We start from the raw sequence: 17,801 nt of genomic DNA on the forward strand, positions 1-17,801 counted from the left end.
GCAAACACACCTATTGTTAGTGCATTCTCGAGTGTAATGAGCCAATTCAAACTTTCACGTAGCAGCTGGAGAGAAGGCTCAATAGTTAAGAGCACATGCTGCTCTTGTAGAGGTTCTGAATTCAGTTCCGAGCATCCATAGCGAGCAGCTTGTTATGCCCTATAATTCCAGCTCGCACCTGCGCTCACTTGTGCAAACTCACACACAGATATGCACACAGACACATGAACAAGATAAATCTTTAAACAAACAAAACTTTCCAAGTAAGTTGGTCCAAAGTGACATGAAGGCAATCATAGAAAGAATTTTGATTTTTTTGAAGGCACGTAGAATTTTTTGTTCCTGATTGGGTGTGGGAAAAGACTGGATTTATTTTAACACAATGAAAACAATATTTTTAAAAAAAGATTGAAAACTTTTATTTTTTTAGAAACTCCATGTTCTTCAGATATACACACATGCAAGCACACACACACGCATATATACATATATGTATATATACATATGTGTGTGTATATGTATATATATATATATATATATATATATATATGTCCTATTGGAGACTTTACAATCTAATGACATTTTTATGACATCTATTTGAAGGGAGGGTCAGAACATGTGAAAATCAGATAACTTACAGGAAACAGTTCTCTCCTTCCACCTTTATGTAGATCCATGGTTTGAACTTGGATCACTAGGCTTGGTAGTGATTACTTGTTGAGCTGTTGCAGAGTATTTGATCACATTGTGAGCCCCAAGATTGCATTATTTACTGGAAAACCCTGTTTCTAGTTGTGGTGTGGATCAGTCCTAGCACACACCTTAATCTAAGAGCTTTCTGCTTGAATATTGTAAACAGGATTAAATAAAGTCAGCCGTAGGTCAAGAGGCAGAACAAGCAACCAGTTGACAACGGGACATGAACAGAGGATTATTAAGGAAAAAACCATAGAGAGTAAGAGGGAGTCAGGAGGACAGATAGAGAGACACACAGGAAGTAGAAGGGAGGAACATTCAGTTTGAGGAGTTTTGTTTGAGATGACATAGAGGAAAGCTCTCTTTCTGGGATGACAGTGGAGGAGGAAGGTTAGCTGGGTACTTTCTCTGCCTCTCTGAGCTGACAGGCTTTCCCCCCTAGCATCTGGCTTTTGAGTCTTTACTGATAAACTAGAATAATAGAGACTTAGTGTCTCCTGACACATTGGCACCTACATCTTGAAAAGACCATGGCATTTTCCCCCGGGCTGCAGCAAGCATCTCTAACCCATATATGCATTTTCTCACTTCGCATGTCTTGTCAGCCACTTTTCAGAACACTGGGGAAGATGGGCCATGCACTCAGCCTTTCTTTTTCCATCCCGACCTCTGTTTTCTTCCAAACAATTATCTCCACAGAAAGAAGAAGCAATTTGCCGTGGAGGTGAATGTCCATTTCGGTTCACAAACTCAGCTCTGCCACGGATGAAAGCCCATTTATGTTTAATAAATAATTCAATCAAATTTATATTCCAATGTCGGGTCTCATCAGACCTTGGAAAATTGGTTTTGATGTCTTCAGGGGTTTTGTATTCTCTCCCCATCTTTCTCTGGCTCAGGGCTCACTGGTCCTTTTGTTCTTGGCTGGTGTGTGACTCTTCCAGGGCGCTGATTTCTTGTTGCTGTTTGTCTGTTCCCACAACAGGGCTTCCTGGAAAGGCTATGTGTCCCCTCAGCTGCTGGGTCTGATCTAGATACCTTGGCTGTCTTCCCCTCAATTCCACTCCTGCCCCTTATATTGTTAACTTGTGCCCCCTATAGCCCACATGGGATGCATGAACATGTGTGTGTGTGTGCAGGTGGTCCTGTATGCATGCAGAGATGGAAGGATAAGCTCAGATACCATTCCTTAAGAGCTATCTACCTTGTTTAGATTTGAGAGATGTTGGGGTTTTTTTTGTTTTATTTTGGTTCCGGAGATGGGCTTTCATGGGAATCTGGAGCTCACTCATTAGGTGAGCAAGCTGGTTAGCAAGCCCTAGAAATGCACCTGCCTCTGCCTCCCAGAGCTGAGATGACAAGACTGTTTCTTAAAACAGCAATGCTGTGTCCTGCTGTTTCACATTGCAGCGACTATGCTCCTGCCCTGAGCTGTGTTTTGTTCATGTTGTGTTCCTTGTAACACTTTCCATGGCTGTCTTCAGAAAACTTCGGTCCACATCCATAAAAGCCAAGTTGCAGCCGGGGCTGGAGACCTATCTTCTTCCTTCACTTCCTGGCTGGAAGAGCATAGACCTTCAGCACTTTTTCATCATGTATAAAAAATATATGTACATTTTTTAAAAAAATAAATGTATTTATTTATTGACTTGTTCACTTATTTTACATCCAGGCTGCAGTTTCCCCTCCCTCCACTTCCCCCAGCCCCCACACCTTCTCTGTTCCCAGACTGTATATCTTAAGGCTGGCTAAAAACTGAGTTCCTGCACAGGGGAAGCTGACAATGGCATGTGGCCAAGGGTGAGCTCTCGGGTTCTTCTTGGTGTCTCTTGGCAATCTGGTGACAGAGACTGATTTTGTGTGGCGGGCTATCAGTTTCATTAAGCCAGTAGCTGATGGATGTATGAGGATTCGTGGTCATGTTTTTATCCATTGGAATCTTGTCCTTAAAATTTGGAAAAATAATAGAAAGACTTTGGTCTTCTCAGTACATAGAAGGATAAATCAAAGAATGCAGGAATGGGGATATGCCAAGCGTATATTATACCCAGGAGTGGAAGGGTCTCATGGAACACATGCCATCCATGGTGAATAGACACAATGAAAATCTTTAAATTGAAGGAGTAACAAAATCTGAAGTCTCTCTGGGATAGACAGTTAGGTGGCTGCATCCAGTCCCGTTTGTGCAGTTTGCACGAGCAGCCTGAGACCTCAAGACAATTGCATCACCAGCAGGTCCCATCCCGGCACACATGACAACCTTTGACGATTGTCTGGATACAGTCCCCTGCACAAGGTGCAAGTAGCTCCCACCAGAGAGCTTCCTTTGACCCAGCAACTGCTTACTGTTTATGTAACCCAGAGCACAAAGGCCTTAAGCACTGTCTCCAGGTAGAAGCAAAAGTCAAGTTGCTGCATTGTATTGTGTCAGGTACTCAACCAGATCAAAGGGGAAATCTAATCTCCATGTGCATAAAGTTATTGCACAATGAAGCTGTCCTGTTTCTCCTTCTATTTTGACTAATAGAACACACCGAATCTTGTCTACATATATAATAAAGTTGCCCCTCAATGTCAATGAGGGGTCTATTACAGAATTCCCATGGTTCCCAGATCCAGTCAGGCTCCAATTATTTATGGAAAATAGTGAGAAACCAGATATGGTAGCAGATGTCAGGCATGGTAGCAGTAAGACAGAAGGACTAGGAGTTCAAGGTCAGCCTCAGCTACATATCAAGTTGGAGACCAGCCAGGGCTACATGCGACCATGTGTCATAGAAAAATAAAATAAAATAATGAGGCATTTGCATGTAATCTTCCTATAGACTGCAAATAACTTCTAGGATTGCCTATAACATCTAAAGCAATATAAATGTTAGGTAGTTAGAATACTGTACCATTTAAGAGAACATGGAAAGAAGAAAAATCACATTACACACACACACATATACACATGTGTCTGAGCTGAGCTCTAGAAAATATATAAATGCATACATGTGGACATAGGAAGAGCTGTCTCCTCTGGCATACCTCTTCAGAACTGGCTTTACTGTCTCAAAAACATTTCAAATGTGGAAGTGGTTTTCCACCTGTTCAGCTGCTGTTGACTGTTAGGTCAGGGAGGGAAGAGAAGAGGCACTCCCAGAGGTACCGAGGGGATAAATGCTTAGCAAGACGTCCATTAGTGGAGGCAGGGGCAGCAGTACAGAAACAGTCAAGGTAAGGCCTCATCCAGCTTCCTCTCTTCCAGGCACAGCAAGCAGCTTCTTCCTAAGGCTTGCCCTAGGGAGGGGGGCAGAGTTCATGTGTGACCCAGGTTCTCCATCTCATGCTGACTCATAGTGGTCACTCTTTGTGTGGGGAGGGAAATGGGGATCAGTAAAAGTGTGACAGCGAGCTGGACAGTCAAGCTGTCTCTAACTCCCCTTCCTCAATAGCAAGGAGATGGGTGTGTTCTTGGTTCTCTCTGCTTAGGACCTAGTTACTTCTGCACAATGAAGTTGTCTTGTTTCTCCTTAGTTACCTTTCCCAGCTGTGTGACATGGCATTGATGTCCCTATGTTTTCAGAAGAGCAAGATGTTGGATTGGAGAAAAACAAGTCTTTAATTTTTATTCTCGTTTCGTCACAATGAGAAAGTCTCCTACCCTTTCAAGTCGCTGCCCGGCAGCAATTACTTGTCGTGCTTCTTGTGGGAAGCTGCGGATTACAGAGGGAGGAAAGTTGGGGGCTCGAATCAAAGTCAAAACACCAGAATGAAAGCGCTCATCAAAGGGCTGGAAGATGAAAGAAGCAGAGTCTGACAGACCATGGCCAGAAATGAAAGAGGAGGATGAACAAAGAAGAGCGGGTGTTGTGGAGGCTGCAAGGAGACAGTCAGGCTGCTGGCGGCTCCCGCTCAGCTGCTGGAACTGGTGGGCTTTGGCAGCAAATACAGGGGCTGTTGCTGGGGTTCCTTGCTCAACGGTGGACTATTTCCATGTTAGGTTCAGCATCATTTGCTGTTTGCCCTGCAAAAAATGATCATCTACAGACAAGCAAAACCCCAGCATTTGGGAGGCACTGCAGGCAGAACTCTGTGAGTTCAAGGCCAGCCATGGCTTCATAGTGACAGCCTGTCCCCCAAAAGGGATAGATGATAGATAGATAGGTAGATAGACAGACAGACAGACAGACAGACAGACAGATGAAAGCATGTCTGAACGAGGCCTGGGGAAGAGACAGGAATTCACATGCTTCTTTTATTTTCTTTAAAAGAAATTATAAACCTTTCTTTTGCCTCATCTTGTGCTTCTATTATACCTTTTACTGAGTATTTTAGTATAATATTTTTGCCTGGAAAATCTTATCTTGATCAACCTATGACATTTTCCTGATTTCACAACATTTTAAATTCATCGTTAAGTTACAGTGGCAAAGTCGTAGACTTTATCCCAGCATTCTCTTTCCTGGTATCATTACATTTTGCTCTAATTCCCACCGTCCCCCACTCTCCTCGCTCATGGTTCCTACCCCCCAGTTAGTACTTCCCTCTAGGTCTCTTTCTCCTCTTCATCATCCCCTTCCAGTTTCATGACTTTCAGACACATGCATCCATACACACACACCAAAGACATATGTACTATACACAAATACAGCACACAGAGAGAGATACACACATGTACCACACACAGATATACACGCTACACTTACGTACACATAGAGAGAAATGGAAATCTAGCCCCTCGGATGATAGAAAACCCTCAGTGTATGTCTTTCTGAGTCTCACTTGATCTCCGTAATGAGTTCCAGTTCTGTTCATCACCCTGCAAAGGGCATGCTTTTGTTTTATGTTGCCTCTAGCTGGTTATTGGTCAGAGCATCAAGAAACCCAAGCTGGCACACCAGCCTGTTGTCCTTGCTTTAGGGCCCTGGGATAGTTCACGTCTTAACATCTGGCTCTCTTGAGATAATGCCTGAGTCAGACAGACGGCCCAAAGTGGGCTTCACTGCTGGTCCCTGTGCCCCGAAAGCACTGGCTCACGGAAGCCTGCCACTGCACTGGAAGCTGTGAGGGGTCTGGGCTTGTCCTGATGCTGTGTCACCCTCCTGCCATCTGGCTTTCGCGTGGAAGAGGCTGCACACTACGGAGCTGAGGGGCTGAAGAAAGCGTTATCGCCTTGCTTCCTCTTGGTGCCCTTGCCACTCTCTCCACTCCACTCCTCAGGTGCCCTCTCCATCCTGCTGTGGAGACAGATTTTAAAGCGTTCCTGTCCTCTAATCCTCTCTCAATGGTGATGCTGTAGTCCGCCATCTTAGCCAAAGGCTCCCATGTTAATACTTCCAGCACTACAAATCGTTTGTGTCAGACACTCGCTGTACTGGGTGGATCCGTTGCTTGTGTCTGTCCCACCTCCCCAGCCGGACCCAGTGACGATAATGCTGGTCACAGGCATGCTCCCAGAGATACTTCAAATGTTCCATGGTTCTGCACTGCCTAGCTCAGTATGTCTGGGACACTGCCTGCCCACAGCATCCTTGGAAGTATTTAAGATCCACCTTCTGAAAGTATACAGTACACAGGAAGGTGGCCCCTTCCTGTAGCGAGATCCAAAGAATAAAGTAACGTAAGCCTATAGCTGTCCCCCACCTACCTCCAACATACATACTCACTGCTCTGCATGAGCTGGTGACTAAGTACAGGCAGGGATGCACTGGGCCTGGCCTAAGTTCTTATTTTCTTCTTCCAAGAAGTTTTCTGATTCTTTTTCAGCGTTCCTTTCCCTCAGTCAGACTCTGGTTCTGGTTTGGAGTTTCGTGTTCTTCACCTGCTCTGGCTGCCACACCAGAGTCTGGATCTTCACTTTGATTTTCTCTCTCTCTCTCTCTCTCTCTCTCTCTCTGTGTGTGTGTGTCTGTCTGTCTGTCTGTCTGTCTGTCTCTCTGTTTCTCTCTCTCTCCTTTGAACAGTGCTCTAAATGGAAGTGGTACCAGTAAACTTCAAACAGCTGTACTTTCATGCTATGTTCATTTCCACCATAAAATACAGCGTGCTGGGCCTCTGGGGTCCCTCTGGCTGTATTTACTTCTTGGAGCTACTGTACTGATTATTTTATTCCTGCCCTGTCTGTGCTATTGCTTGCTGGAACCTAGAGACTGAAGGTCAAAGCCAGTGTGCTTGGCCCACTTTTCCCATCAATTTCCTACTGATGATGACTGACAGGCTAAGTAAGACAGTCGAAACCAGAGAATAGCAGATAGCTCTGACAGCAGATTCAAAAGGAAAAAGAGAAGGCCGCCTTTGCCTACTGTCCCTGAGCAGGTCCAGGGATGAGAGCATTATCTCCTGACCATGTGTCCTTCCTTTATCTGTGAGCCACCAAGCTCTGTGGAGAAGGGGTCTTTCTAGAATGAACACTAAACGGCAAATCAGAAAAATCCGATACCTTGTTCTAGGCCACTGTCCTCCCTGCTGCCTCTTCTCCCTAAGCCAAAGCTCAGACTGCTTGATTTTGAAAGAGGAAAAAAGCTAGCAACCATCCAATTCTCAGTGAGGTTTTAAAAGTTGCGAAAAAAATAAATTTCATGTTATTATTGTGTTTATTCTCATAGAAATCCAAATGAGCAGGGGTGATTGTTGCCCCTGTCTCTGAGGATGGGAGACTCTGGGGGTGACGAAAGCGGGTTGGCAGGCCAGCTGCATTAGGAGAGAAGCACCCTGGGCTGTGGAAGCAAACAGCTGGAAGCTGCAGTTCTTGTGCAGTGGCCTCTGAGAGCCAATGCTGCTCTAGACACTTTACACGGTTATCATTTAAGTGGGTGAGTTTGTAAGATCATTCGTGGTATGGGGAGGTAAACACACTAAGATGCAAAATCGTGCACGTGCACATGTAAACAAAGGTGGCTCCCTGGTGTTGAAGAGCTACTTACTGATTCCTAAATGTCTGCTGGGTTCCATTTGTAAACACAGGTATTTAAAGGTCTCCAGTAAATCAGATGTATTAAACTTGTGCTTTTTGATTGCTGCCATCAAGGTGAGTGCTTTTTGTAGTGTCTTTTTACTAGATTATAAAATCTACTGTCATTTACTGGTAAAAGGGATTTAAAGTTTTTGAAGCTATTGATTGATTCAAGGTGTAATATACTGGTATTAATTAAAATACTAGTAACAATAATTATAGTTTACCTTGGACAAGCATTTCCCTCAGATACAAGAATTCCAGTTGGGATATGATCTTAGACATTTTGCAAAAGCCTGTGAACTCTCAAGTATTGTTTGCAAGAACTAAAATCTTCCCCTGTAGGTAGCAATCATAATGATATTGATTGATAACAGACGAAAAACCATACACACACACACACACACACACAAGTGCAAGGACAGACACTGCCAAGAAATATGAGTAGAGAAAGCTGCATCATCCACAGCAGGCCAGGGGGGACAGGAATGATTTCCAAATAGTGTACTTGCTGAACAAAGAGAAGCTGAGGCTTCTCTATTCAGGGCACTGCTCACACAGGAAGTGTTCTGGGGAAGGGCACATTTTTGCGCATGCTCAGTTAAAGACTTGTTCAGCATAAGGTCATCATTTAAGAAGAGTGACAGTCATATTTGTGGACATGCCTAAATCCAGGTCATGGAGCACATGTTTGTAGGGTTCAGATGAGGGGACAGGGACACTTCTGGGCATGGCTCAGCTTGTGTTGTAGACTTACAGCTCCATGGAGCTGAGTTCGGGTAAGACTTGGCCCCTAAAGGTGTCGACTGACTTAGAAGCTGAGAAAATTACTTGAGTATACCCTGAACCCAGATGCCTAGTTACTTGCCAATCAGCTGTAGTGCCCTCCCAACAGAGGTCCTTCTAGAATATGAGCCATTAGGGAAATGTGGCATAGGGAAGGGGAGGGAGGGAGTACCTTGGAGTCTTCTGGCCCATCATTTGCACTTCAAGGCTCTGTCTCAAATCAGCCTCTGATAGACTTTAACTGCCAACTTGATTCAACCCAGAATCACCTGGGGATGAGTCTTAATGAAGAGCCTTGTAGATCAGGTTGGCCTGTGAGTTTGTCTTTGGCGGACTGTCTCAACTTTTAATTGATGTAGAAAGACCCAGCCCATTGTGAGCAACAGCTCTCCTGGGGGTTCCTGAGCTATTGGAGAAGACAAAGCTCGCTGACAGCAGGTGAGCAAGCACGCAAGCCAGGCTGCATGCCTTTCTACTCTCTCTTCTCTGGACTGGTGTCCCTATAATAAAGAACTATGACCGGAAACTGCAAGTCAAATAACCCCTTCTTTCCCTGGGTTGCATTTGTCAGGGTTTTGTCGCAACAACAGACATGGAACTGAAGCAAGGGCCTTCACTCCTTGTTCTCCAGCTACCACCCCAGCCTGTCACAATCAGAGAACAAGCAGGTACCATTCTATGCTCCCAGAGACTAGGGAGCTGCTGGGGACCAGCTGAGCACTGGCTGCTTCTCCTGGCTACCCGGCTCTGGCCAGCAGCTCCCAGAGTTCCCAATGCAGCTTCCCAGCATTTTCCCGAAGCCAAAAGGGCAGAAGTAAAAATTTACAGTCCTGGAAAATAAGGCTGAGAGGCAATATTTTGCCAGAACCTGGCCGGCATTTCTACTAACTCAAATGCCAGTATTTCTCCACTTGGAGATAAATCAGAGCCTCCGGGGAGATCATAAGCGCTGGTTCCCCAGCAGAGGCAGCTCTCATTTGTAGCTGAGCAAGTAGTACAAGCCAAGGTAAATGGCCCCCGGGCTGAGCCATATAAACAGAAGCTGCAATCAGTGTGGAAGTTAAAAGACAGCACATCACCACCAGCAGCAAAGAGAACAGCAAGGCAACCCCAGCTTCCTTGCAGGAGTGTGAACAGCCCGGTGCAGAAGTGGGAGGTCCTTACTACCCATCTGAGCTGCTAAGCGCCCCCCACACACACACACCTCAGTTGCCCAGTGGAGATCACTTTTAGCTCAGTGCTCATCTATAATCTGCACCAGGCATGAGATGGCTATCAATTACCTTTGGGGTGGCCGTGACCAGAGGCAGCTTCCAGCAGAGAGGGCTTACTTTGGCTCACAGTTTGAGGGATTACAATCCTTCACGCTAGGGCAGGCATGGCAACGGGTGACAAGTGTACAACTGGATTCCCCACCTCGTGTCTGGTGGGACAGGAAATAGAGAGCAGGTAAGTACTGTGGCCAGACTTTAAAAACTCAAGGCCCATGCACAGTAACCCACTTCCTCCTCCCCCGAGGCTCTACTTCCTAAGGGTTCCATGGCCTTCCAAAACAGTGCTGGAGACCAAGTGTCCAGCACATACGCCTGTGGGGGACCTTTCAAGTTCAAGCCACAGCAATGGGGCAGGCAGGTGGTGTTGCAGGGATTCTCAGGAAGTGTAGTCAGCGTTGCCTAGGTCCCCAGGAGTAAAGCTACTAGGTGAAAGGCTTACTTGGGCTAGAACACGTAATTCATGCAAGGTCCCTTGGTGCCTCAGGCAATGGTGCAGAAAGGAGCAAATTTTGAGTTTTTCCCAGAACAGCTGTGGCCAGGAAGTCTTGAATGGGGGTCGGGCATGGAGCATGATACAGAATAGGATAAACTGGGCAGGTGCCTCGGGACAGAAACCATGGGACACATTCATTTGGAGACAGTAAAGGCACATTGAGCAAGGGTGGAAAAGAACCCTGAAGAAGCCTTTGCTGCAGGAGTCGGGAGACTTAAGAAAGTGAAAGCCAGGGAATGGCTCCTTCAGGAAAATGCTTGCCTTGCAGGAAGGAGACTCTGAGTTTGATTCCCAAAACCCACAAAAAAAAAAAAAAAAAAAGCTAGACATGGTGGCATGCACTTGTAATCCCAGCACTGAAGAAGTGGAGACCAGTTGCCTAGCCTGCTTGGTGAGTTCCAGGATAGTGAGGGACCTGGTCTCAGAACACAAGGTGGTTGGCTCTTGAGAAATAACAGTCAAGGTCAGTGCCTGGCCTCCACGTACGTGCACACACAAAAGTTCAGGAGCACATCCCCTCCCCCATGCAAACATTCACAGATGACCACACACATATCAAATTAATTCATTAACTGTTGATTAATTCATTTGAGGAAGCAATCTCTTTAGAATTAGAGCCACAAAGTGTGACCGTTTAGAGAAAGCTAATACAAAGCAGGAGATGGGCTGGACAGCACAGAATCAAAGACTAAGGACAATAAGACAGCCCACGGGAAAGCCACTGTGAGACAGCAGACTGCACCGATGGCCGGCACCCGGGACAAACAGACTCCCATGCTACTGCATCGTGGCACACGATTTGGGACCCTTGCTTGCAAGGTCTCAGAGAAAAGAAAAATGTGCAAAGTCTGAGCCATTTCCTTCCAAGACCTTTGATGTCCTGTGACTCCTTGCATAAGTGTTTCTTCCACTCTTGGAAGACCGAGAAAAATGTGACCTGGACAACCTGAAATGAGTGAGTTCTTCCCTCTACCATGCTCAGGTGGGAGCCGCAGGAGTCTGGTAGAGGGGCTTCGCCCCATGCCTTGAGGCCAAGCTGCATTTGTTCACAAACATGTCTTCTCTCTGGCAGCCTCAGCACCCACTCCAGTCTCGAAGGTTCACAAGAGCTGAGTCTCTGGCTCCTACAGGGAATTTGCCTCTTTTCTTTCTGAGCTCCCTAGGTTCAGGCCAGCCAACCCTCACTGTTTACCTCCTGAGTCCTGCTGAGTCCTTCCCTGGGCTGGTGGTTCTTAATTAAGATTTGTGACATAAATGATGGTAATTTCCTTCATCTGCAGTTGTTCGAATTTGCCATTTTTCACTTCTTTCTTTGATGGAGCTTTGAAATATAAATCAAGGGGTAAGATTTCCATAAAACCACATGAAACTAATGATGCTTCTGTGAATCTAATAGGTCAATTCCCATTCTCCCTATTAAAAACAAAAATAAAGACCTTGATACTGAGGAGCCTCCAGGGCGGAAGAAAAGGATGGGGGAAGGGAAATGGGTCTTCACTTCCGCCTTGGTTTCTCTTTCCCTGTTAAGTTTCTCTTTACCAGTTATTAGTACACCAAAAACGGGGTTAAGGGATCACTCTGAATAGGGACAGACCTCAACCAAATAGTGGCTGTTTCCATACTCCCAGACAGGAGCAGTGGACTCCACCCCTGCATCACAGCAACACGTGAGCACCTTACATCCCGCAGGAGAGGAGTGCAACTCCAAGAAAGGAATGCTTGAACCCAAAGCCAGCCACCCTTAAAATCAGTGGCTTTCCAGCCCTGGGGCCATTCTATACCTAAGAAGTCTGTACCACTTCCAGTAGACTTTCCCTTGGTGCTGAGCCCCTTTGTTATTGTTTAATTCTTCAACTGAAGGAGCTGGCTGGAATCACCCTATCACAATAAATAAATGGACAAAGAAGACTCATGACCAACCAAGGGCTCAGGATGCAGGGAAAGACTACGATGTTTTTTCTGAACATTATTTTCTTACCTAGTACCTTTTACTAGGCAACAGGAAACCCAGGCACATGGAACCATCAAGTAGAGACAAAAGGTCCAAGTAAAACCTGTTCTTTCTTGTCAGAGCCATGACAAGGACTCACCACAAGAAAGAAGCTGGAGATAATCGTCTCCCTACTCCAGTCAAACACAAGAGCAGAAGAGCGAGTGTGTGGACAAGGAAAAGGATAAACTCGCTCCTGTTTGCAATGAACAAGATGGGTATCCACACAGAAGTCATATACATGAGGATCAAAATTAAAGTTTGTGCATTAGTGTGTGTGTCCATCAGGATCTGAGGACAAATGACAGAATGACAGACACCTAACCATGTGCCTGTGACTGCCAGGGAGCCCTGAGGCACAAAGGCTGAGAGGGAAATGCCAAGAACTGTCATTCAGAAGGGTTCCATTAATGTCAACCTGACAGAACACATCCATGTATGTCCTAAAAGCTGCACGGTGTTCATAAAATTCTCCAAGAAAACCTGCATATGTAGAGAGACATCCGTGTTCATGTCTTAGAAAACTCAGTGTAGTAAAGATAGAGAGTGGGGGCGGGGGGGCTGTGTGGCCTATCGCAGGCACCCTCTGCTGACTTCCTTAGGCACTAGGCACAGACATACATTCAAGCAAAACAATCATATACATTAAATTAAATTAAAAGAACAAGCCACAAAGTAAAGATTGATATCAGAGAATACAGAACTGAAAAACTCATTGAAATTGAGGCTGGATAGATGGATGGTTCAGTGGGCAAAGCACTTGTGCAAACATGAGAACCCAAGTTCAAATCCTGTAGAACCCACAGAACCATAGGCAGAGGGTGAGCATTTGAAGCACCCCTAAGGGAAGCATGGACGTCCATGCCTGGAGGAGCGAAACTAGACCCTCATATCTCTGTAGCATCTCTCAGGAGTTTGTTGGAAATTCACAGTTAGGTGCTGTGTAGACCTTTAGAAAATGTCAGGGCCCATCAGCCTGCCTCAACAGGTTCTTCCAGAGAGGAATCAGCCAGATGCAATGATGCTAAGACACGCTTCCCGGAGGCAGGAGCACGTCTATGGGGTAAGCATTCTGTAAAGGTTTTTTGGTTAATAGAAACTCGGGTCCCATGCTACACTCCTACTTCACAGATGTTCAAAAAGGCAAAACTAATTACAAAACCCCTCTCATTTACTACTTAATTTAACCCAAAGATTAAAAGCAATACATTTTCCATTGTTTTTGATAAATTAACGATCAAAGGGAAGGAGAATGGCTTCATTCCCACAGAAGCAAATGGAAGGTAGACATGAGCAGAACTCAGTAAGTTATTTGTAACTCAAGCCAAATTATGCAAATTCCACAAAAACTTACAGAAACTTCACAAAAAGTCATGGTGTATTAGGAATTATTGAAGGGGGAAACAATAGTCCTTGACCTCTTTGACCTAGAATAGTCTATGTTAAACCGAGCATATGTGTGGAGTGTTCCGTGAATAACTTGTCTGTGTGAAAGACAGCCACTGAAGAGGACCTAAGGGAGACACCAGTGTTGGCTGGGCGAAGCCGCTGGGGATGTAGAGGTTTGAAGACTCGAAGGGAGCAGTGAGCTACATGTATGCAAATAAACAGGGCAGCAGCAGGCACTGGGGTAGAAATCTTACTTCAAGATTCAGAATCAACAGGAAGACATAAAGATTCTACATTGTAAAGTAGTGAGAGATATATCTGGCTGCCAGAGATAAAAACTTGCCCTGAATGCAAACTTTAGACCCAAAAATTTTCACAGGGAATATATAAACAAGTAAATATCTCTCAGCTACCTTAGCCAGGTGAGTTCTGGCAGAGAATGGCATCGAGGCAGAGCATCCAAAAGATGGCTCATTTAAGCTCATTCCTTATTTTTTTCCATTGCTTATATTTATTTATTTATCTTTATTTTACCTTTTTTAAAAAAGAAAGCAAATTATCTTTTTTCATTTTACATACCCATCCCAGTTCCCACTCCCTCCCTTCCTTCCATTCCCTCCACCTCCCCCACCCCCGCCCCGCCCCGCATCCACTCCTCAGAGAGGGTAAGGCACATTGCTTTGAGGACGGTCCCATCATTCCTCATGTTTTATACACATTTGCTCATGCTGCTAATATGCAGTTTAGAGTTATCATCAATATTCTTTCGTGTTGCTCTAGAAGTCACGTGTTGTCTTTTTCTCCAAGATGCAACGGCATTCAGGCCTTCCCTTGGCTTCATAATTTCAGGACTTTTCTTTCTACAGATTTATGAAAACTTTCCTGGGGGGGGTTGCTTTTGTCTGTTTGTTTCACATAAACATTAAGTCAATGCATAGCCTTGAGTGTGACCTTCAACTATTCCGCAGTTGTTACCTACTTACAGATTCATGGGTGGATGCAGGGTGGAAGACCTACAGCCTCAGGTCCACCCTTGAGGGTGCAGTGGAAGGCATGACTCATCAAAGCCTTTAATTTAATAAAGGGAACTCTGCTGTAACATTTTAAAACTTATACTCGGGGGCTGGAGAGATGGCTCTAGGGTTAAATCCACTTCCTGTTTCCCAGAGGACCTGAGTTAGGTAGCCAGCACCACCTCAGTCAACTCACGATCTCCTGTAACTCCAGGCTCAGGTAGATCCAACACCCTCTTCTGACCTCCTCAGCTACCTGTATGTGTGTGTACACATGCACACACATTTTAAAATAATAAAATTAGTCTTTAAAAGAGACAGAAAAAACATATATATGCCTTTAATAGTACCCTTCAAATAGATATCTGATTAGCATCCCAGTCTCTGAGACCGGTGGATATAATCTTTTAATAGTCAAAGGATGTCAAGCTAAAATCATCTGGATCATCTGAGCAGTAACCAAGTCTTTAGAAGAAAGAAAAGAGGAAAAAACCTAGCCAAGGATGAGGCCATATGGAAATGGAGGGCAAGGTTGGAGTTGAGAGCCACAGACTGGGGAGACTGGAGCCAGCAGAATAGGGAAAGGGTGGAGGGCTCCTCTCCACAGAACTTCCAGAGGAGCCTCCGGTCTGGCTTCTGACCTCAGCCATAGTAACAGAAGAAATCTTTGTTTTACACTATGAAATCTGTGGGCTTTTGGTACAGTCATTGCATAAGATGTGATAATTGGCTTTAATTGCCAACTCAATGTAGCCTAGAATCACCTGGAAAGATGACGTGACTGAGAGATTATCTACATTGGGTTGGTCTGTGGGCGGTCCTCAAAGAATTGTCTTAATTAACTGACCCGGGGAAATTGAGTCCTCTTTAGGTAACACACTCCCTAGGCAGGAGTTCCTGAACTGGGTAAGAGTGGAGGCAGCAAGCTGAGCACAAGGGAGCTTGTAATTCATTCTCTGTTGTTGCATGCAGATATGACCAGCCACTGTGAGTTCCTGCCTTGATTTCCCCACAATAGTGGACTGTCTCCCAAAAGAGTAGGACAAGTCCAACTCTCTCTGCTCTAAGTTGTTTCTATCAAGATATTTTATCACAGCAGCAGTAGTAAACCAGGATCACTTTTTAATTGAGCTGGCATACAAAGTATACAAATTCTTTCCCCATAGTCATGCGCAATCCCCCAGTCTCAGCCGGGCAGTGGTGGCGCACGCCTTTAATCCCAGCACTCGGGAGGCAGAGGCAGGTGAATCTCTGTGAGTTTGAGACCAGCCTGGTCTACAGAGCTAGTTCCAGGACAGGCTCCAAAGCCACAGAGAAACCCTGTCTCGAAAAAAACCAAAAAAAAAAAAAAAAAAATCCCCCAGTCTCACCTGGCATGAAAGCTGTGTTGGGCTATTTATTTCCTTCTTGACCACCTATCCTGTGTTGAGACAAATGCCCAAGCAAGGCATGCAGAGCTAGGTTCAACACAGTTTGCATTAAGCAGAACTTGAGTGTGGGCCCCAGATATTTAGGAAATGCCTTCAAAATAGGCAAGGAGATTGGGGGTGAATGTGTTAAGTATCTGGGCTCTACTTCTGCTTCTCTGGACCTTACTTAGTATTTACTCCATGACAACATCCATGCCTTTTGTACCAGTAGATCCTGAGATGGAAATAGATGGACATTAGACTGTCTAGACTGTCCCTAAGACAAGATCCTTGTTCATCAAAGAGGGAGGGCATCTCAAAATAACCATTAATGCTATTTTGTCCTGGTTTTCTTTTTCTTTCTTTCTTTCTTTCTTTCTTTCTTTCTTTCTTTCTTTCTTCCTTTCTTTCTTCCTTTCTTTTTTTTTAAAAAAAGGCTGACCATAGTTAAATAGAAAATGATTAAAATTAGAAATAAAGACACAGGGGATAAAGAGCCATGTGGTATTTTCAATGAGAAATGCCTATCTTGGGTTCAGTATTTGGACATTTGGTCCTCAGTTGTTGGTACTGTTTGGGGAGGTTATGGAACCTTTGGTCCTAAAGGTTCTCAAGCTGTGGGCCATGACCCCTTTGGGGTAGAACAACCCTTTCCCAGGGGTCACATATCAGATACCTTGCATATCAGATATTTACATTGCAATTCATAACCATAGTAAAATTACAGTTATGAAGTAGCAAGGAAAATAATTTTATGCTTGGGGTCACCACAACATGAGGGAACTGCGTTAAAGGGCCACAGCATTAGGAAGGTTGAGAACCACTGCTTTAGGGTGTGCAGCCTTGCTAGAGAAAGAAGTATGTCGTTCAGGGTGGACTTGGGCAGTGCGTAGCCTCGACCTGTTCCTACCCCTGATTCCCACCTCTGATTCCTGGTGCCCAGTGAAATGGGATCAGCTAACTTCTTTCCAAGCCTTCTTCATTATTATGGACCCCCCCCCCCCAGAAAGTGTAAGCCAGACTAAGCTCTATTTGGGGGATGTTGATCTTAGTGGTGGTATTTTTATCACAGCAGCGGAAAAGTAAGTAATATAACCAGAAACAAACAAATAAAAACTTTCTTTAGAATAATTGCACTTTCAAACAGCAGAGCCGATGGCAAATCCCATCACTAGAGGATGAACACACTGAAATGAATCAGCGAGATGCAAAGCGCCCCACACCCCGTCTTTCGTGTGATTCATGTTCAGGTAGGAGAGCATCTCAGAGCCCGTGTGGTACCTTTGGAGGCTGAGGCTATGCCTCCTTGCTTCCCTGCCGCTAAGACAAAGGGGACACAGAGATGCCCACACAGGTCGCTCTGAAGCTATGGCTGCACAGTTACTCAGGCCCCTGGAATGCAACTTCTCTCTGTGGTATTTCCAACTGCTTGGATCAATACAAACATTGGCAACAAATTTAATTTCATGAAAGTAAAACAAGACAATGAGTGGCCATATCTGACTGGGTTTGCCTCATGGGCATGAGCGTAACTGAGCATTGAATCCTAAGCATGTTTGACTTTCCAGGTTCCTCTGGATTCCAGACAGACACACGGGTGTTGTGTTTTCTTACTCCGGGCATTTGTGGTTTATACACATCTTTCAGTGGCCTTACCTCCACAGAGAAATCCTGGCAAGAGAGAAAGAGCATGACGCATTTAGCTTTGTTTTCATTCTTGGAGCGCCATCTGCTGACCATCACGGTATTTTTTTTTCTCTGATTAATTCAGGATCAGGAAAAACCAGCCTGGCTAAATCCTCAGCTTTCCCCCA

Source organism: Chionomys nivalis, chromosome 13 (genome assembly GCF_950005125.1).
Source record: "Chionomys nivalis chromosome 13, mChiNiv1.1, whole genome shotgun sequence".
Classification (NCBI taxonomy): domain Eukaryota; kingdom Metazoa; phylum Chordata; class Mammalia; order Rodentia; family Cricetidae; genus Chionomys; species Chionomys nivalis.